The 23,357-nt window shown below is 36.2% G+C and overlaps 1 long non-coding RNA gene across 1 annotated transcript; it reads right to left on the bottom strand.

Annotated features, from left to right (window-relative positions):
- Window positions 1-9,650: 9,650 nt before the first annotated feature.
- Window positions 9,651-14,827, bottom strand: LOC143269664 (uncharacterized). The gene is made up of 3 exons (XR_013046248.1): window positions 14,616-14,827; window positions 14,079-14,240; window positions 9,651-9,829 (listed from the first exon to the last, which is right to left on the bottom strand). It is a non-coding gene; the product is annotated as an uncharacterized LOC143269664 (long non-coding RNA).
- Window positions 14,828-23,357: the final 8,530 nt, after the last annotated feature.

Below are 23,357 nucleotides of genomic sequence, written 5' to 3'. Positions count from 1 at the left end.
ACAACAAAACAAAGTATATTTGAAGCACACTGGATGGGTCAGGGCTAATACCCAATACATGTTGGGAAAGACAAAAATATAGCACTATGAAACCTACTTGGGTTTATAAGAAGTCTCTTCTGACTCAGACTGTACTTATATTAAAGAGGAATAATGCATCTCTTTATATCAAAGACTAGTTTAGTAGAAAAAACTGAAAGTTTTTGTCCAATTATACTAAACTAAATCTAACCTACTATCAATATATGTTTAAGTTCCTCACATAGTTAAAGGCAAACTGGGAAAAGCTGACTAGCCAGAAATATTTTCAAAAGACAATTCTTGCTCCAATAAAAAAATGGGTGGTTTGGGTATACTGCATTTTAAACCAAAAATAAACAAATAAGCTGATCATGTAAGTCATTTAGATAAATTGCACAGTGACACATATGAAAAAATAATAGAGAGGAGAAAGTTGTTCAGATTCCTGCCTCAATTTCCTCTGCCATAGCTGGGGACTTTGAGTCAGATCTCAGACTTCAGAGGTAGCTTGTCTCTTAATCATAGGCTAGTGCTAAGCTTTTGAAACATTCCTCAGAGATCCCCACAAATATAAATATCTCAATCAAGGCTGTGTATATAATTATCAGAAAAATGTCTATATTAATGGTTTCATTCATCATTATAAAAGGTATTATCCAATAATAAGTTATCTAGATTCTTCCAAAAAGAAAAAAAAAGACCCATCACATTGAAAGACACAAAAAAAGATATCTAATAAGTTAATTTTTCCCAGATGTAGTCTGTATAAAAAAAGCAATAAATGATAGTTTGAACTACAAATTCAACACACTACAAATGATTAGATGAGTGTATATGATATTCTATTGTCCTTCTCTGACTTATTTATATTTGGTATCAATATTTATGTACTCTTTGCTTCATCAGGTGAGAAAAGACTTCTGACTAAAAGCCTCTTAAGTGAAAAAGAGAATAAGGAAATTACAGTGGGTATCTCATGAGTATTGCTCACCTGTAATTACTATTAACATGTAATTTAACTATCTATTTGCAAAATAAAGACATTTGAAGCTGAAAAATGAGTACTCTCAATGATCATGCTATGAAAATGGAGAAAAATGAGGTCCGTTCAATTAAATTTAGATAAACGGATGAATGATGTGTCATGGAAAGAGTGTCAGTTCAGCTTCCAAATACTTTCTTGGTGATCCAAATATCTACAAAACATGTTCTGCTTCCGACTGCATGTTACCACCTCTATAGTTCCATCTTGAATTCAGCCTCCATTGTTATGGGGGCATCTTCCATCCTTGCCTTCTGTACAAACTCTCCAGCTAATTTTCTGCAACATGAATAAACACGTATTTCTTGTCTTTTTTACTGCGAGCATAGCTTTTAATGGCTGAGCCATCTCTCCAGCCCTAAATGCATACTCTAAAGAAAGATTTTTAACAGGGAGAGAAATTCTTCCTCATCTCAGAACTTCAGGAGACAATTTTAATTGTCACAATTTGGGGTTGCTATTGGTATCTATTAAGTAGAGGCCACGGTATGCAAAGGATCCTGCAACGCCATTTTCTCAGGTAATAGTTCACTGACCTTATCTTAGGTATGACTAGTACTCAAGAGACTGTTTTAACATGATCTGAACAAGAACTACACCAATAGACATACATGCTAATGTAGAAGTGGGGAGCTCATGAGGCCTCATCCCTAGACAAAGAACTACAGGCAACCAAGGAATGTGTTCCCCTGGGGAGAGCATTCCAAATGGTTAGCCCCAAAAACATACATATCTATACAAGAAACATTATACCACAGAATGAGGGACTGAGGAGGCTGTATGTATTTATTTAGGAACACACACACACCCAAAACCCAAGAAAGGCGGCCATGAATTTGAAAGACAGCAAGGTGTTGGGTTGAGGGCAGTACAGAGGCTTTGAAGGGAGGAAATGGAAGGGAGAAATGATGTACATAAATTATAAGCTCAAAAAAATTAAAAGGAAACTATTTTAGACTATAAATCAGACCACATCAGACTTATACTTGAATCTCTCCAATATATATAAAATAAAACCAAATCACATTGTTCTATCATCTAAATTCTCTCTGTGTCTTTCTGTGTCTCTCTCTGCCTCTCTGTCTCTCACTCTCACTCTCGCTCTTTCAGTTTCTTCTTACCCTTAAAGCAGAATCTCTTTAATTCTCACCTCTAGCAAGAGCTTTGAGCAGGGCCAATGTCTATAATGTCTTTGGAGTTTGAGCGTACCCGGCACTTTCAGCAAAGCCATAGGATGTAAAATCAACTTTCAGAAATCAGTAATATAGGAACCAATCTCATTCATAACAGACAAACTGGAAATAAAGCTAAAATGGAGCTGAAAGAACTCTTCAACAGAAAGTATAAATCACTGAAGGAAATATTGAAGAAGACACTAGAAGAATAAAAAGATATCTTGCCGGGCGGTGGTGGCGCACACCTTTAATCCCAGCACTCGGGAGGCAGAGCCAGGTGGATCTCTGTGAGTTTGAGGCCAGCCTGGGCTACCAAGTGAGTTCCAGGAAAGGTGCAAAGCTACACAGAGAAACCCTGTCTCAAAAAACCAAAAAAAAAAAAGATATCTCATGCTCACCAGTCAGCAGAATTTATGTTGTGAAAATGACTATAGTAATGAAAGAGACCTATAGAATTAATGCAATCTGTGGACGAATTTCTAAACAGTCTTATTAAATAAAAAACACGGAGCCAGATATAGGGGTAAAAACCTGAGAGATCAGGGAAATAGGAAAAGTCACAGCTAACCTCACCTCAACAACTCTGTAGCTTCCAAAGAGCGAATTACTTCCTATCTACCCACGCCTATATGCCTTGCTGTTCTGCCATCTGATTTGCTCTCTGTCCATCTACATCACTTCCTCTTCTTGCCCAGCTGTCACTTCCTGTTTGTCTGTACACACCTCCAGACCTCCATGGTTAACTAGTGTTGGAATTTAAGGTATGTGCCACCATGCCTGGCTCTGTTCCCAGTGTGGCCTTGATCTAGACAGATCCCTGCCTGCCAGGTGATAGGATTAAAGGCACATGCTACCATTGCCTAACATTTATATATTGGCTGGCTTTTCCCTCTGATCCTCAGGTAAATTTTATTGGGAGACACAGTATATTTGGGGACACAATACATCACCACATTTCCCCCTTTTTTTGTTTAATTATAAAAATAGCCAGGCAGTGGTGGCACACGCCTTTAATCCCAGCACTCAGGAGGCAGAGGCAGGATATCTGTGAGTTTGAAGCCAGCCTGGACTACAGAGTGAGTTTCAGGAAAGGCGCAAAGCTACACAGAGAAACCCTGTCCTGAAAAAAATAATAATAAAATAAAATTAAAAAATAAAAAATAAATAAAAATTTAAAAAGTTATAACTAATATAAGAAAAACGATATACAATAAGTACAATAACTTATGCAACATATACAAGCAATAAATGCATCAAAGGAATAAAGTAATTCCTTTGTGCTTTTTACAAAGGCACTAATTCCATGTGTGAAGGCTGTATCTATGATCTGATCATTTCTCCAAATTCTCTAACTCTTAGTACACTCACCTGTGGACTCTGATTACCCCATGTACATGAGGGGCAATTTGAAAATTCACATTGTGGCAGGGGCTGTCTTCCCATAGTATAATTTTCCTTAACAGACTAAAATCACTTTGAAATACAACCCCATTCCCTGCTTCCTATTTGTTGATTTTATGAATTCAGTCATTTCTGTTTAACAAGCAACAATCTAAATACACAGAGCTTGAGTCTCCAAAGGTCACACAGGGGCTCAATTTCAAGCCAATTGGAGTATAGACTCTGTATTTTAGCCACTCTTTTGTTTGGGAAAATGGACTTTCAACAAGTTACTTAAACTCCAGGAATGTTTTATACATCTGTGAAATCCATTGGATGATAGACAGGAAACTGAGTGTGGACCAAGGTTTGTAGCTCATTTCAGCTTTGACATTGATGAGTTTACATTCTTATAGAGAGGATTCTTAGTAGGTAGAAAGTATTTGACAAGTAGATAAATGTATTTATTTTGAATCCCACAGAAAGTTTTCAACATGTAAATAATGAATATAAGAAAGATTCTCTCCATCCAGTACTACCCTTGACCTTTTTTTTTTTTAAAAAAAAGGATACATTCTTTTACTTTTTTAAGAATTATCACTCTTATTAATAGCCAAAACAGGTAGGTCTGTTCTTTTTTTATAGGAAAATGCCAGTTCCTTGTTAGATTAAGCTCTTTGGCTTTCAAATTCCTTGTTTATCCACTCAGGAAACTGGTATACTGCCTTGCAAAACAGCATACCCATGTGATTAGCACTTAATTACTGTGGAGGCAGTAGCTGGACTCCAGGCTTGAGTGCAGTTAATTCATTCAAAATAAATCCAGATTTGGTTTCGTTCATTTGGACTGAAAAAGGATGAAATTCTGCACACCAATCACTACGCATTTAATTTATTCTAAAAGAATGTGAGACTTTACACCACTTCTCCTTCAATGTCAATGTGATAAATTGCTTGAAACTTAATATAGATTCCATGTTTAAATAATCTGGCCAGATACACTTGTACGTATGTCTAAGTTGAATTAAAAGTTGCCCTATTTTACTTATTGAAAATTTGTCGTTAAAGTTTTACGAAAACTGCTAGACAATTAAAGCATAAATTATAATACATTTCTTTGTTTTATCTATTTCAGTTTATTTTTCTGGGTATTTCCAAGTTGAAGTAAGTCATTGAGATGAAACATGAGTCAAGACTGATAATATATGCCTGAAGCTTCCATACTCAGAAAGCTGAGATGGGATGATCTTCAGTATGAGGCCAGCAATGGGTTCACATGGTAGAATCCTGTCTCAACCCCTCCCGGCAAAAAAAGATCACACAAGAAAGATTTCCCTCAGGAGATGCAATGCATATGTGTCAATATGGTCTGTAACCAGCTTCATCTTGGAGTCTGGCCTGCAGGAACAAAACTGGGCAGCAGCAATGATGGCCTATAACTGCTGTGGAGGCAGCCAGCTGCTGTGACTTAAAGAGGGGTCTGATGGTAACAAGTCTGAGGCACTGAGACCTCCTGTCAACAGCCACTTGAACAAGCTTGGGAGCAAATCTTTAGCAGTCATCAAATCTTCAGGGTTTGTAGCACAGGACAACATCCTGCTTGCTTTATCAGGAAAACCACCCAGTTGAGTTGCTGCAGCATCCCTGACCCACAGAAACCACGTGTTCACAAAAGGCTTGTATCTATCTACTACATTTTAGGAAACTGAGTTATACAGCAGTAGATAACTCACAAAGCAAAGATTTAAGAAACTTACTTTACCATTCATATCATTGCCAACCTCTATCAAAGCCCCCCAAATAGAGTAAACCCTCAGTAGAAGGTCTTGTAATGCTAAATTCACATTATTTTAATTATAGTTTTAGAACACAACATACAGTTTTAAATTTTAGTTCATGAAACTTTTTGGTACAATAGTTGACAATTTAATTGCTGAAAAAAAAGAAATAAGAAAATAGAAAATCGAGACATCAGAAACCAAAGTAAATAGAGAATTGGTACTAGCAGAAATCACAGAAAATTATGGGGAAAGTTTGAGGAAGAAGTTTTAAAATTTTTTAAGTTTTATTTTTGTGCTTTGCGTTAAGAATTTTTTTCCCAGTGAACACTTATATGAATCATGACCTAGAGACTCAAAGCTAAGATATTCCTGTAAAACTTCAGGGTCAGGCAGAAGAGAAACTGGGGAACCTTGGGGAAAATGGGATCAAATGGTCTTTCCACTTGAAATTCCCCCATTGCTCAACAGGAATGTAGTTATCAGGTATCTGTCCATCCTTCCTAATCTTAGAGAGACACATCTAGTAATTTCCCTTTTGGTATAATGCTGGGTATTAATTCTTTGGTGGATACTCTTTATAACATGAAAGGGATTCCTTTCTTTTGGTTTGCTAAGAATGCTTTGAAGCAGGCTGTGGAGTTCTAAAACTCTTCTTGGACTTGGGAAAGTAGGACAATAGTTCTAGCTCTGTCCTCTCTAGAACTCCACTCTGATCTTTGTAGGAATGTCTCACTCTTCAGAACAAATGAATCTGAACCAGTACAACTTGGCCAGTATTTATTCTTCTAGGACCCCAGATTGGCATTCACACATTAAAAATGGAATGTTGAGTATAAATTGATGCTGTAGGCTTAGTAAACTATGCATCAGTCGAAATATAGCGGATACTTTTTTCTCTATATGAAAAAATATAAATTACAAAATAAACATACAAATTAAGCAAAATATAAAATCTTAATTTCCTTTATGAAGACCAACTGACAATCTCTATCCACACAGCATTTTTAAAAGTCTGAACATTGCAAATATTTAACAGTAGGAGGGGAAAATGTCAAAAATTTCACACAAAATTTGCATTTAAGGATACTTTTAAAATATTCAGTAATATCAGGCTTAAATTTCCAATGAGAACTAATGTCAGGAGACAGGGGCCAGTATATGAAATTTTTCTAAATTGTATTGCTTGAATATGGAGAGAATTCTTAAACGTTTTTCCAAAATTTAGCACATTTATTAAGGATGTACATGTTACATAACATTGGTTATATCAAGTATTGTAGCTGGAACTCTTCTATCAAAAGGAGAAAAATGATCAACTGTCCTGGAAGAAGACACATTCTATTCACTATTTTTAAAAGAAGTGAAGCTCTTATCAAATTACAACCAAAATTGTATGAACAATTACTCAGATGTACACTTAAACATTTGATTAATTAAAATATTTTTATTTTATGCATTTGTATGATACTTGAAATATTTATTCCAATTTTTGATTTGTACTTTTTTGCTCTGCCTTTACTCATGCTAAGTAGTCGGTTTTTGACCATTATTTGGCTATAGTATTATATTCCTTTTCTTAAAGTATCTGGAAGCTTGAATGTATCCCAGCAATTAGCAACTAAAAAAGAGAAAATCAAAAGGATAGTCATATGCCAGATTATTCAAAAGAATACAAATTATACAGCAAAAAAAAAAAATCTGACGAATGCCTTGGAAACATTATTGAAGACATAGACCATTTTATCAAAATTAGTCCTTACTATATCCCCTCTACAGAAGTCACATTTGAAGTGAAATTTGCTGCTGCGTAATTGGGGGAAAATGAAAACAATATGTGACCTCTTCCATATTTATGCTGACATCCACTTTGAACTGACTCAGTTTAATGGCTGTATCTCTCGTATCTATTGTTTTCAAAATAAGCAAATGTGAAAATTGCAGGACAGGTCACATAATGAGAATATAGCAAAAGAGAAGAAGCTCAAAAGAAGTCAGAAACCATTTGCCCTGCTTTCTCAAGATATCAAGTCAAAAAAGTAAGAGGCCAACGAGAAACAGGAGGAACTAGGGTTAGTGACCAAGATAAACACTCCCTACCTAATGATGTTATTCACACCATCTCATTTAATTTTCCCTAAGACTTTTCCACACTGAATCCTTAAAACAATTGTGTGCTGTCACATAGTACATGCCAATTCAGGGTGGTGCAGGACTGCTTCAAAGCCCTTGGTGAGTTTTGTTTTGTTTTGCTTTTTTTCCTTTAATAATGTACTCTGTTATACTTCATTGCATGTCCAAGATGACCTCTAGGGATTGGGTGGTATTTCCAGCATTTTCCTGTGAGAGGATTTAGAGCAAAAAGGCATGACTTATGAACCACAAAACCACAATATGGAAAAGCAACTACATAATCATGATCAAGCCCTACAAATAGCTGAGGGATTTGAACACAATTATTTATCAGAGGATAGATTTTCAATGCAATGAATAAGAATGGCCTTCTGCATTTTGCCATCCTTATATATGTATGTCCTTGTATTCAGAATCTTTTAAATGGATTTTTTTTTCACCCATATGAGAAGTGTAGATTAAGCGCATGGAGCATAGGAGTCAGAGAGAAGGGGACGTGTTCTTGCCTCCCCACCCACTTGCTTTTGAACTTGCATTAGTACTAACTTCCTTAAGTCTGAATCTTCGTATAGCCATCTCTTTCAGAGGGATATTGAGATGAAAAAAAGAGAACCAGTCAAACACCAGCTTAGTGTCTGACATAAATTGCCACTATTAACTGCTACTGAATTTCAGTTACTATAAAGGTGATGAAGAAACAGCTTTCAAGAACACAGAGTTTGTTTCAGAGTAAACAGGTTTGATTTCACTCAAAAGTAACTTCCAGACCTTCACCAAAGAAGATACAAAATATGGAGTAAATTTTCAATTTCTCCAATTTCATCTTCTATGACCAGAAAGGGAGAGGACAGAGAGTGGTAGGGAAGAGCTCAGGTATTCGTCACCTCGAATGTTTCAGACAAAGGCCTCTGCTCAAGAACCGAATAGTTGCAAAAGTTACAGATTCCATCCCAGCTGCTGCCGAGACTGACAACTGGAATCTGCTGCAGCAAATGTCAGTTTGATTTTGATCACTGCCTAGCTTAGCTAATGTCTTACTCATTATTCATCCAGATTATAAGGCCATTCTTCTAGGAAAATGCTTCTCCTGTGAGGTTAGCCCTGGGAGCGTCAATGCAGTTCTGGAAAGCTTATTTCTTTTGTTCCAAGAAGAGACACTATTTACCAATAATCTGTGTATAATTAGTTACTTGGTCTTAAAGTTGTTTTAGTTTGATTTCCTCTTTTCCTAGTGAAACCATCTGGGGAAGGCTGATTACCCCATAGTCATTATAAGCTAATATGTTGTCTAGGTAGGCTGGGTTTGGAATCTCTCTGTTAGTGCTGGTTAAATACTTAAAACTAATTAGATCATTTTAATAGGAGTCATTTATTATACAATGCTTCATAAGAAAGAGCTTTAAACTTTATGCTGGTAGATTCGACTGTTTCCATATTTATAAATCTTTATCACTATGTGTTCAAAGTTGTGTTCTGTAAGTGTGTGAGGAAAAGCCATTTCCAAATGAAAGAAATGTCGCATCAAAGTTATGAAACTGTCGCAAACATGAGGAAAGACACTTTAAGTCTCAAACTTTAAATGACTCATTACTGCAACACCCTCCACACATCTCTAAATTTACACTCATCAATACACGAATTCTTGTTTCAAACTGATAATCTACCTATGCAAAGTTTTCACATCTACCTTAAGTTATAAACTGAAGAACATACAACCCCTGCAGATCTTAAGTGACTTAGCCACAGGTCACCTTCCTAGAGCTGGTAAGGACTCATCTGGCACCAGGAAGATAACCAATTCTGAAAGGAACTCTGAGTTCTCTTTTATGATCCTTTGAGATAAACAAAAATGAGCATCTACTTAAAATGGAATTGTGTTATGGGTATGAGTGCAGTGTGTTTTTCTCTCCTATAAAGCAAATCCATGCTTGTTCACTTTTTTTTTTGTCTTTATTCTTGGTACCACAATGTTTAGATTCATTATATGAAATGCAGATAACGATCTCAAGTTGCTCCTGGGAACACTGGCAAAATGAAGAGACCCAAATAGAAGCTAAAATGGATTACCCTTTCTTCCCAATTCTAGCAAGCAGTCACTACATATATTAAATAGAAGTTTGGTTGTTTTTTTTTTAACTTAAAAAAAAAGAGTGTCTTTCAGTAAACACATTGGAAATAAGACTTCTACCTCATCCAATTTGGGTTCCTTCCTTGAATCTGCATATAGTTCTGTGCAGAGATGTCGTGAAACCTTATTAATGCATCTAATTAAAGTAATGACAGAGAACCTCCACAAGCACCTAATGAAAGAAAACAAAGATTAAATTTAAGTTAATCAGCTTTGAAATGTAAACAAGCACGCTCAATCATTAAACGATTCCATTTATTTTTAACAGGATTGTAGAAGTATGTCTAATAAACATCCCATCGTGTTTACTTCCTTTACCCCAAATGTTTATTAGCACATTAATCCATGAGTTAAAATGCAAAGGGACATTTCATGGCTGGTATAAACCCATACAAATTTTTTTGATGAATATGGTAGCAAGCAGCTAGCCGAGAATTTTCTCACGATAAACTCTAAAACTGTTCAAGGATGTTTCAAAAGCAGAGACTTTTAAACATCCAAACAGAAGGAGAATCATAGCACTAACAAGAAGAATGGTGTCAGGTCTGCCCTGTCCGGCTGCTAGCTGTCTGCTTTGGGGAAGGTGCTGGTGGTTTTTAACAGAAGAACCAGCATTTCTGGGAAACTTGTCATCAGAGGATTTGAGGGTCTGTTTCTAAAAACCAGACAGTCCTGAGCAGAGGGAAACACTTTTACATTTTGCAGAGTTGAGAGATGAAAGAAGCAATTTTAAGGCTGGTGAAAGAGGAAATCACTCAGCAGGTGTTGAGCAGTCGTGATGTAACAACATTCCTTCAACAATTTCACCAGTAGCAGGAGTCAGAAGTCCAGGTTCATTTTGATACAGAATCAAAACAGCCAATTTGATTCTGGGTACTCTTCCTTAAAGAGCTAAGTTCTGTTTTGGAGGAGCAGTGGTTTACATTTCTAATTGAATAGGAATTAGCATTAATCTTATATTAGACAGAACTACAGTGTGTTACATGGGCTTTCTTATCATTTTTATTGACAGGATGGAACAGGCTCATATTCTCTGCCCAGAGTGCAGGGTATCTATTAATCTTGGAGTGTTAGCTATCACTTCACACACTTCTTTCCTTTTCAATAAAATATATTATCAAGCAAATGACTAAGCATTATTTGACGATGGTGACCACTCAGAACCAATTTTAATATGTAAGAAAGCAAGCTTTTTCTAAATTTGGAAATGTTGTTTATTATGATTTAGTTTTTTCCTTCAACATAGTATTTAATTATAAGAACACTTAACATAAGGACTACTTTTAAAAACAAAATTGCAAATGAATAATACAGTACTGAATATAGACAAAAGATTGTATAATAGGTCTTAGAAGGCATCTATCTGCTATAACTGAAACTTTATTCTAATTTCCACTGAGTCTCACCTCCTAGAAATTACATTCTACTCTCAGGTTCTAAGAAAACTAGTATTTGAGATGTCCTTTGCAAGTGAAGTCATGGAATTTTTGCCCATGTTTGACTGGCTTAGTTCATTAAACATAATGTCTCCAAGAGCCACTCATTCATGTAATAGAAAGACAACAGGATCTGTCTGTCTCTCTTTCTCTCTCTCTCACACTTTCTTTCTCCCTTTCCCTTTCTCCTGTCCCCCTCTCTCCCAGTAGAGAAGAAACTCAAATGTGGGCATTGTGCATGTTAAGCAAGAAGTCTGCCACTCATCTTCAGTCCTTGAACTTTTGAAAAGGAATCTTACTGTGTAACTGAGACTCATACCAAACATGTGATCCCTCTACTTCTACATTTGTATTGTGATTAAAGATTAACACCAGTATTCCTGGTTCTTTCTTTCATGACAAAGCAATACTTCATTTTATCTATATACTACATTTTCTCATATACAACATATTATTAGTCCATTTGTCCCTCAAGAAGCATTTAGGTTATTTCTACTTCATAGCTATTGAGAAAGGTGTTTGTCTTGGTCTACTTTCCACTACTATAAGAGAATTCCAGAGACCCCTGTAAATGATATGCAATGCAAATTTATTTGGATCATGATTCTAGAGGCTAGGAGGTCTAAGAACACGACAAAAACTTCTGACAAGAGCCTATACACTGTGTCACACAGTGTAAACAATAGACAAGCATCCATGTAGCAAAGAAAATCACACCAAACTCATTCTCCTCAGTAACAACCAACCTACTCCTAACAAGAGCATTGACCCACTGATGAAAACAATAGTCCTATAACCTTAATGTCATGTGACTCTTAAATGTCCCACTTCCTCATTGTTACAATGGCAATTACTTTTCATCACAAGTTTTGAAGACCCAAAGCACAGTTGTGCAGCCATGGACACTGGCATGCTAATATCTCTCCATGATAATTATTACAATTCTGTGGGATGAACACCCAGAAAAGTTTTATACAAACTAGTAGGTAATGTTCAGGTGATGGGCACATTAGTTATTAGGGAACAAATTGCATATGAGATCATGCTACTCATTTGTTACAATACAGGCATTGATTCTACTTTTTCACTGCCATGTGCATCGTGTGTGTGTGTGTGTGTGTGTGTGTGTATGATGTGTGGGTGATGTGTGTTTTTAGTACACATGTATATAAGTGCATATATTTATGGGTATTACATTGCCTTATTCATATGAACAAGATGAGAGTTCAACTTCAGGCATCTTTCTCTCTAGCTCTCCACTTTATTTTTTGAGACAGGATCTCTCTCTAACCCTGCAGGTCACCCTTTCAACTAGACTGGTAACCATTGAGCCCCAGAATTTGTTTGTCTCCATCATTGTATAGCACTGAGGTTACAAGCACGCACCACCAACTTTCTCATTGACACTAACTAGGGTATCTGAATGCAGTCTTCATGCTTGTACAGCAAGCAATTTACCCATTGAACTATCTTCCCAGTCTGTATGTTATTTTCCCTCAAACAGCAAGGATACATTTTGATTTTAAAGAATATAAGTGCTATCACGTTGCTTTCCTGTTCCAATCCCTTCAGCAGCTTTCTCTGTCCACAAGATAAAATTTCCAACACTAGCAATGGCCGCAAAGCACAGCACAGCCTGGCCTCTGTCACTTACACAACCCCCGTCTGTTTCCTGAACTTCTGCTATCCTGGCATCCTGTCAGCTCCAGTGTTCATCAACCCTTCCCAAGTCTGTTCTTTGAGCAGAACACTTCCTTGCTTTTAGTAAACCTGTCCAAATATTTTGTCCTTCAGATCTCAGTTTAAATGAAACCATTGAGGGGAAAATCTTTCCCGAGTCTCAGACTTGGCTGGATGTATCTGTTGCTCTTTCTTACAGTGCCCTGAACCTTTGTATAGGAACCCTCACCTCAGTTTTAACCTAATGTTTCTATTGATTTATTTAAAGTCTATCTCTGCTAAAAGACCTTACCCAAAGGCATCAGCACAGAGAATTTCTTGCCCTTACCTCCCATCACCTGCTCAGGGGCATCATAGTACATGATACATAATGTACTAATTTTTTTAATCCCAATAAATACTGGTTGAACCAATTCCTAAATGGAAGTTAAAGTGTCCCATGTGTCAATGGCTTTCCAGTTCTTTTTAGTCATAGGATCACTTGTTTTAACTGATTGATGTGGAAACAAGTCCACTTTACTCAATAGCCTTTACAGTTTGTAAGGGCCCTGTGAAAGTGATTTAAAATGAATGGTACTATAAATCACCCTTACAGTGGAATAGTATTTTATAAGTAATATGAACTGATGACAATGCATGCCATATCATGACTAAAACACAATAATTTCTAAGTGAAAAGAATAAATTCAGGCACAGAAGTTGCATGTTTTAGCATGTCTGGAGAAAGAATACTACATAAAATAAATTGATGGTTACATAGCAGTATGAATAGCAGTCTGTGGACATGAGAGATAAAAAAAAAAATGTCTTAATGCTGACAGTTGTACCATCCAGGAAACAGGTTATTTTTTTGTGTGTGTGATGTGTGAAATATATATCAATAAAGAAAGTTAAAAAATCATTGTTTGGAGGCTGGAGAGATAGCTCAAGGATAAAAACAGTTGTTTTTACTGTAGACCCAGGTTCAGCTCACAGCATCCATGTCAGGCTGTTCACAACAGCCAGTAGCTCCAATTCCAGGCCATTAACGCCCTCTTCTTGCCTCTGTGGGCATGGTATACACAGAGAGAGAGAGAGAGAGAGAGAGAGAGAGAGAGAGAGAGAGAGAGAGAGAGAGAGAATAAATACATAAATAATTAAAATAATCACTGTTATAGACTATAGCCTACTACAGTTAGGTTTTTTTTCCCCCAAAATGGTTGCAGTTTTATACTTCACTCAATTGTTTCCAGTTTGAATTTTAGAAACAACAGTGAGTTTATTTTGTATGCTAAAATTATTTTTGTATAATGATGAGAAACTTACATTAATCACATTTCTTTGAAAATATTGTAGCTTATTGGTCACTAAATACTGATTGACTGGTTGATATCCAGTGTGTCAAACTTCCCTGAGATACTCTTCAAAACAGCTTCATAGTAGAACAACATTGTAGAAAAGACGAGTTGGAATAGGAACGTTCTGCCTCTGTGGATAAAATGGAAGCAACTTCGAAGGAGCAAATGGAACACATCACACTTCCAGGCAATTACAGACTCTTGGCTGAAATTCAGCTTCAGGCTTATCTCGTAGGGAGGAATTTTTAAACACTTCAAAGTCCTATCCAGTGTTATAGCTGTCACCTTAATCTACCCCAAAAACATCCACTTCAGAAAGTTAAAGTTTTTTAGTATACTGCTGAAGAATTCTGTAATTAAAGTAAAATATAACTATGATGCCTGCAGGGAATTTTTCCTTTTGATATTATGGGTAAACTAAAGTCAAAGAAAAGTGACTGAAGCATCCCCATCTCTTAAAACTGGAGAGCAAGAAATTCCCAAAGACAGGTGAAGAAAGCCTTACAAAGAAAGTATAAGACGCCTTATCAAGTTACACCTGTCATCCATGTCAATTGTGAGCATTCATTTTCATCTAAAGGCAGATGGGGGGCGGGTAGGGTGGACTATGACTGAAGGATTCTGGAATTGGAAGACCTCAGAAGAAAAACAGAGCTAAGATTCCATTCTAATTTTAGAGTTATTTTCCTCAGAAGATAACTATCTGGTATTTTTTTCTGATAGTTCCTGGATCTTAGAAACTCATTAAAGAGAAAAAACAATATACATCATTGAAGTCTTGGCATTATTTACATATTATTGGTAGTATAACACCCATTTACGAGTCAGAGTTTTATTTGTGTGAATTGAGAAAGCAATGAAATACATATTTAGCTTATTATTTTTCTTTTGGAGCACATTCTCTGCACTTACTGTTTCCATTTATACAATATAGAAACATCTTATTCTTGTCTTCATGCTCCATCTTTATCTTTAAATAAATGTAGATTGGCATATATCTTCTTCTCTTACACACCAATTAAAGAGTTGGAGACAAATGTTCTGGGTAGAACCTTAGCTAAATAAGCTATACGAAGCATTCTGATAAGAGTTTGCAACTTGGAAACTGAGTGCTGTTTCTGAATTACTTACCCTTTTCTTCTAGTGTCTAAGATACAGATAGAAAGAAGTATTTCTAGTAAAAATCTACACCATACATAAGTCTTTAAGATTACTTTGCATGGACAAAATTAGACAAGTCCCTTTGTGCTGTCATGGCCAGTTCACCTGCACATGGCTTTACTACAGTCTCTAAAGAGGCCATAGCCTTCCCAATGTAAGTGTACAATACAGTCTACATTTTCAATGACATAATAGAAAGTAATTATCAGTATGTGTTATATAGCATTTTAAGTATGTCGTGATGACAGAGTTTTTTATGAGCACGAAAGGGTGAAGTTGGTTCATTCCTCTGGTCTGTGTGAAGGATGTGGAGAGGAAGATGGCTAGATCTGAGGTTATCTTTGCCATTTGGAAGCTGAGTGTGGCTTTGTGGGTGCTCAACTCAGTCTATAGTGCCTTGGCTTCAATCGATTCTGCCAAACAGCATACACAGCCTTACGCACCTGCAAATATTTCTTCCCATTGTCTTATTTTAGTCTACCTCTTCTTACTTGTGACTCATTGTTCGTGCACAAGTGTGTTGTATAATTTATGAGGATCTGTGTAACAGAAGTATTATTAAAATTTTGACTAATATACTTATTACAAAAGGCATAGCAAAGAAACATCTAAGATCGTGTGTGTGTGTGTGTGTGTGTGTGTGTGTGTGTGTGTGTGTGTGTGTGTGATGAATACTTGTAGCTTTTAACTCTGGCTTTCTTTGGTGCTAGCATCTCTTCCAATGGGGTCATGGACGCAATCCCCGCATTACCTACTGGCGCCATTGTGACTTGAAGGTTTGATTTCACATTACATTAGAAGCAGTTTTTCAATCTGTCTACATTTATTTCATTGAAAATGGGAATTTAATTGCTCAGACCAATGCAACCTGATTTTTTAACTTGACTGGAGTTATTAGGAAAGCAGTGTCTGCTCAATGCTGCAAACTGCTCTGCAGCTGTGGATGGATGTCAAATATCCATGTACAAAAATCTAGAGAGAAGAGATGAATGAAATAAAGTAAAAGCCATGAGACACACAGACACACAATGATAGATAGAAATAGATAGATAGAGATAGATGATAGATAGATAGATAGACAGATTAGATAGATTAGATAGATAGATAGATAGATAGATAGATAGATAGATAGATAGATAGATAGATAGATAGATAGATAGATAAAGAGAGACAGAGTGAGAGAAAGAGAAAGTATTGAGTCTCTTGGCTTAACCATTTCTGAGGTCTCTCCCAGACATAGATTTGTGAGCCAATAGATCCTTCCTAATCATGCAGCTTTATGACAGACTAGCAGAGCCACAGGGGGAAAATGGTCTGTAGTTAGCAGAGGTCATCTCTAATTCTTTACTTCCTTTTCTGTCTATATTTCTATTTTAATTTAAAAATCCTGCTTTTTCCCCTATAGTCTGCTTATCTTGCATTAAACATCCTCTGAACAATGAAGCCATAGTCACCTTATTTGCCTAATATTTGATAACACATGAGTTCTCTCCACCATATTTTGAGCTCTCTAAATTTGGAAACCTCATTCCTATACCCTATACACCAAGAAACTTTCAGAAACACTTGACAATTGGCCAAACACACAATAAGGAAATTTCCGGACTTCCAAATTTTAAAGGAAAGCAAGGGAGGTGGGTTCTCAGAGTCTTCCTCCCCAATTAATACATTTTACATGTGCTGTTCTTTTGTTTTAGTGCATTAGCCATTGTATTCCAGAATATATTTTCCCCTATTTCTCACTTAGAAGGCATTTAATTCATTTCTTCTTCCAACGTTAGTTTAAGGATCTCCTGTGACTTAATAACTACAGAAGGAATGAAGAATACAACATTGAACTAAATGAATCTCCAGAGATCTTTTTGTCCAGCGTGTGGCTGGAGACCATGGAATATTTTGTACTCCACCTGCACATAGGAAAGGATGCCATACAGAGTGTAGGATGAATGCCCAACTTGGTTTTATGAGGTCACTGGGGCTTGCTGGAGGAAATGACTTCAACTTAAATGTTGAGGTGTGAGTAGACATTAACCTGCAAAAGGAGAATAGAATTAGGAGTAAGTCAAAAGAGATTGTCCAGTTTTCTTAACATTGAAATGATGACAATTGAGACACAGAAATATAAACCTCTCTTTGTGAGGTTCTGCATGCTCACAAACTCTGTTAACTGGGAATTTCTAAGAGGAGAATGGAAAGTTGGAAACTAGCAACTTTCTGAGACCCTGTCTCACAAATCAAATCAAATTTAAACAAAATAAATGCTTATTACCTGCTCATCAAAATATCTCTCTCCCAGCAACAGAAGAACAGGCTTTATACATGATTTTTTTTATCTTTTATATGACCTATTCACGTTCTTTCAGTCCTTTTGAGTACTACAATATTGAAATTACAATTAAGATCATTTGCCCCATTTTAGTATATTACTTTCTTTCACACAGCCAACCAAAAGGATTGTGTTTAGTCTTCAGAAATGCTCTCCTATACCACAAATTTGTCAGAAATGATGAAAGCTACCAGCCTTTGAGATTCACTTGTTTAGGGTGATGAGTGTTTCTCCTGCCCTTTAGATACCATTACTCCATTTTTTGAATGAATAATTTGAGGCTAAGAGATTAATTAAAATATATCCAAGCTAGTAGGAGGAAATAAACTATTTAATCCCAGATTCTGAGCAACTCTACCATTCTAGGTCATTTTAATATCAGCTATTTTCCACCTAGCATATACCTTTCAGATAATAAAAGCTTTTCTTGTAAGTTGTTTGAGGATGACAGAGAAGGAATTTGTGATGGTTTTAAATCTGGGGTAGAGGACAGCAGCACAGGCTATAACAGGACAGGGGCTCTGGTTCATCAGAACTGAACAGTTAAAAGTGAAGAAGAGACCTTTCCATTTAATGGGATGAGTAGTAGAACCCTATAGACTTTGTCTGCTTTTGTCTTATACTCCAGACCGAGACCTATGTGTTTACATTGCAAGTGTCTGGTAGGCTTCATGATATTGTGAGCTGGTTTAATAGGCATCAAGCTAAATGTGCACAAACATAAATGTGCAAGTGCCCATATAGTTTCCTTTTAATAAACCACCAAGATTTGTGGATATGTAGGCCATTACATCTTGGAATTTGCCTCAATTATTCATGTTAAATTTGACAGTAGGTCAAAGTTACTTTACATAAACCAGAAAATAGGTTAATGTGTCATAGTCCTTGTAAACTTTCTCTTTTTTCTAGACTTCTGGCAATATACACTTTAAAAATAGGACCCTGTTTCTGCAGCCCTTACATTAATTTTCTATCTCAGTCATCCCATTAGTAGATGCACAAACTATTATACTTACTATGAAAATTGGTTGTTAAAAGACAGGGTCCAGAGTAAGGCTTACTGATGCTGGTAATCTAGTTTTTGCTCATGAGACACATGATAAACGGCAGGTGCTCTACCAGTGAGCCTTACTAGTGAAAGAAAATGTTCTTACAGGTAGCCTTTTGGTATTAGAAACTTTCATCTATATTTAATACTCCAACCTTGCTAAGATCAGGTCAAAAGTGAAATTGCTCTAACAGGAGAGGTTGGATTACTTTTGAAGGATAAATGCATATCTTAAACATTAAAAGAAATCTTTAGAGTGTAAATTTCCATAAGTGAGCAGGGTAAGTTTGGAACCAAAGCAACACCATTGTCATTTTGTTGTTGTTGTTGTTGATGCTTGAGACAGGGTCTCATTTAGGCCAAATTGGTTTGGAGTCCTCTCCTCCATAGCCTACAATGACTTTGAACCTTGGCAAGCATTCTACCCATGGAGCTGCATTTGCAGTCTCCAATTATTTTTTGAGTTTTGATGATCATGTGCTTTTATATAACAAATCTTCATTATTTGGGACTAATGAAGGTAAATGGATGGCTAATGTTCAAATTAGCAACTATTGAAATAAAATTCACTTTTACTGAGGTCCATTCATAAATAGTAAGTAAACAATATTCTTCCCTATTTGCTTGAAAGAGAAATTAATCAATCATTTCTGTCATTTACTTGTACATAATGTCAGTCTTTACAAACGTTCTCTCTCAAGGTTAAACATCATTTCTTTGAGTCTCTTTTACCCAATCAGATTTATTATAAAATATGTAGAAAAAGGTTTTCATGCCTTAATGATAGTAGGTGATAAGTATTAAGAATACCCTGGTGAATTATCCCATTTTCAATTTAATTATATCTGAATTATTGGTATATTCAGAGTAACAGTTTCAATGGCCAATGTAATTGAGTCATATTCCTTCATGTGTGGTTCCTTGTGCTTCAGTAAGGAAAATATCTCAAGAGTTCTTGGATTGGGAATAGGCATCTTCTGGTGGTTTGGAGATGGCTTAGTAGGTAAGAATATTTGCTTCATAAGCCTAAAGACAGGAGTCCAAATTCCAAGCTCAAATCCCAGCACCCAAACAAACAAGCAGATGTGGCTGTGAGTTCACATCTGTAACCCAGCCCTGTGGGGAGTGGAGGCAGGAGACTTGCTGGGGCTTGCTAGCTGGAGATTTGGTGAGCGAGCCTGTCTCAATAAAAGAAAGACCGGAAGAGTAGGACACCCAACATCTTCCTCTGACCTCACACATGCACTCATGGGCACTAGTACCTGCATTGTATACACATGTGTTCACCTATACCATCTACAAGCTACACATAAATACACAAACACACACACACACACACACACACACACACACACACACACACACACACACACACACACACGAGAATAGGCATGTTCTTTGTTTCTCTTCCAGGAAGTGTGAACTGTACCTCATAGGAAAACTGATTGTGGCAAAGGAAAACACGCCATGCTATGCAATGCTATTTAAAACCGGAAGAAGAGAAGAATGGGCAAATAGCAAAACAGAACAGAAGCAAACGCTCTGAAAACAACTGAAATTCAACAGTTGTCAGAACAGGTAGAAAAGTGGCTTTTGGAACTGAGGCAAGTGTCCTCTGCACCAGCAAAAGACCTCAGATATTCTGAGCTGTCTTCTAACATAATCACACACCCTGGCTCCCCTGGGCATTCAAGGACTGTCTGTCTTCCTCTCTAAGCTTTAAGTGACATTCAAAGCTCGAAAGGACAATTCAGTAGCATGGCCAGACTCTGGTTCACCACAGTAGCAAAGTGTGTACTGGCTTCCACTTGCCACAGTTCAGCAGTTTTCATTTTAAATGGATATTAATCTTGATGAAATATTGACTTTATTGTGGGAAGTGAAATATTTTCCTATTCTGCCAATGAGATTCTGTAGCAAGATTAGCTCTGACTTTTTAATGAAAATTGCTCTAGAAAGTTTACTTTGTGGGTGCTGCCTCGTATCAGTCACTCAGTTATTCACTCCCAGGAAAAACAGACTAGTGTAAATACAACCAAGAAAAGAAAACCTCACAAATAGTCAAAACTCCTAGAAACACAGCCCCAAATTATTTTGGTGTATAAATGAAAAACTTGAATTTAAAATCTCTCTCTCTCTCTTTCTCTTTCTTTCTCTCCTTCTTTTTCTTCCTTTCTTTCTTTTTTTTTTTAATTTTGAGATAGGTTCCTCTATGAAGGCCTGGCAGTCCTGGAACTCACAGTGTAGACCAGGATGACTTCAAACTCACAGAGATTTGTCAGCTAAATTCTTGGGTTAAATATGTGTGCCACCACAGCCCTGTGAATTTCAAATTTCTTAAAGTGTCTACCTTTTTAGTGGCTTGTTTCTTCTCAAAGAATAATCCTAAAGGATGCCACTATCTCTGTTGTTAATTTTATACTCTCTATTCAGTTACCAAATTCCACCACTAGCCTTTCTATGATCATCTCCATGTATCTTAATAATCAAATATATAAAATTGTGGTCAATATTAGGTTAGCAACCTTCTTTCAGCAAATTTCAGCATTGTGGAATCAATTTTAACTATTATGACAACTTTTTTCAAAACAAAAGATTCTTATACCAAAAATAACCTTGATGAAAATTTCACTACATTGTCCTTATTTTTCATTATGTAGTTCCATTAATAACTGTTATATCTCCAATACCAGTCTCTGAACATTGCTTTTCTGTCCTGTGTCTATATAATGATAGTAGCAAATTATATCAGTTAGATTATTAATTTCATATTATTTGGAGTATATTAAAATATACCTATGTGCTTAAGGAACTTCTTGTATTGTATTTAGATGGGCTGGAGAGATGACTCAGCTGTTAACAGCAATTGTTAGGAACCCAACAACCCGACAGAATACAATCCAAAGATATATATAAAGTTGATATTTACATGTAAAGTAATAATGGTAGAAAAATATTAAAAAGTTTTTGTTGTCTGTCATTAAATGACTCTATGTTTTTATAGAAGCATACAATTCTCTATGTGGAGTGAAAACACTAGCCATTGTAACACACAGTAGTCTCAAATCTCAGCTGAGGTATCTCAGACAGTTTCCTGGCGTTGCATAGCTTCATAGCATATTCAGAGAAAAGTGCATGGTGTATGTTCAGAACAATGGCAACAGTGAATCTATGTCATGCAACACAAGTGACAATTGCTACAAAAAGAACCTCAGGTTCCTTTTGCATTTGATTTTGAATTAACTTTTTTCCCATTGTGTGTTCAAAAACCTTTTACTATGACCAAAGTTTTCATAAGTTTTGATTCTATGAGTCTACGACCTAGAGTTTAGAAATTGTGCTATATGCTATAATGAAATTGCTTGTGGATGAACAAATATTCATGAACAAGGAGGTAAGGAAACGTTGTAGAATTGCCCAAATACTCACTGAATGTAACTCAAAAGGCAAGCAGTTTTCTATGAAAATACTTAGACACTTAGAGGTAATCTAATCAGTATCCCCAAATAGAAGTCATAAAAGAGGCTTCTACAAAAGTGTAATCAGTGTATTTTAGTTTTAAAATCACAAGGCCTACAATCTAAGCTTTGAAACTAGTAACACAAGACAGAATTAAAGCCATAGTTTTCCACCCCGTAGCTTCATCTGCCCCTTGATACCAGCTGTCAGTCTTTTCCTCTCCTATATCTCTTCTTAGTTCTGCTTCTTTATTGTTTATACCTCCTCGTAATCCCAGCTTACAATACAGCATAGCGAACAGAGCCATGGGTTTTAAAAATGATATAGATATGATTTGAATCTAAGATATGCAGCTTTTTGTGCAAAGCTGAGGCCATATATTCCATCTTTGCATTCAACTAAATCATCAACTTCATGATCTAAACTCTAAATTCCAGAGGATAAAAGTTGTGGGTGTGGTAAAATTAGTGGGAAAAAGTGTATTCTTCACTAGACCGTCTATTTATTTGTATTTTGGGGGAAAATAATGGTCTTGCTTTGAGTCACATAAATACCAAGAGGTATGCTTCGAAACTACTTTCTTAGGTATTAAATGAAATGAAATTCTCAAAGTAGGAATCTATGTACTACTCAACTTTGCATCACAAGATACATCATAGGAATTTAGCTGGGTTATAGATTGGTTCTCTTAGGATAAGATAAAGCCTTGACTGAGGACTTTGGAGGGAGTTAGAAGTAAGAATATGGTGTGCAAAACATAGTATCATAAATGCATAGATTCAATGGGAACTATAGGCAGGTCTATCTCATGTAGATAACAGATATGCTGAGTTCATTCAGTGAGGAAGAATCTAGAATATTTTCTTCCTTGAATCAAATTTATTAGTGTCCGTACCCAATGGCTAGCTATTTGTGTCATATGATATGTTTTATTTTGGTATTTTATTTTCCTGGTTTCTGGTATATAACTATAGGCTGCTAAAACTAAGAAATGGAAGCTAAACAGGGAGAACCAAATAAACATATAGTTAAAGGGTTTTGAAACTGCAGATATGTTTATCCAGGTTCATTTTGACAGATGGTCAGAAAACTTAGTTAGTTTATTCTTACTCTATCCAAACCCATGATAATGTCCTCTTTTGTAAGACAGAGATATAGGAACAGTATAATTACTGATGGAAAACAAGTGCAGATAAAATAAGAATAGCCTAAGCTCTAATTCAAACCTCAAACCATAGGCCCAACCCAAGGTT

This window comes from Peromyscus maniculatus, chromosome 20 (assembly GCF_049852395.1).
Source record: "Peromyscus maniculatus bairdii isolate BWxNUB_F1_BW_parent chromosome 20, HU_Pman_BW_mat_3.1, whole genome shotgun sequence".
NCBI lineage: Eukaryota > Metazoa > Chordata > Mammalia > Rodentia > Cricetidae > Peromyscus > Peromyscus maniculatus.
This window is presented reverse-complemented; position numbering and strand designations above follow the sequence as displayed.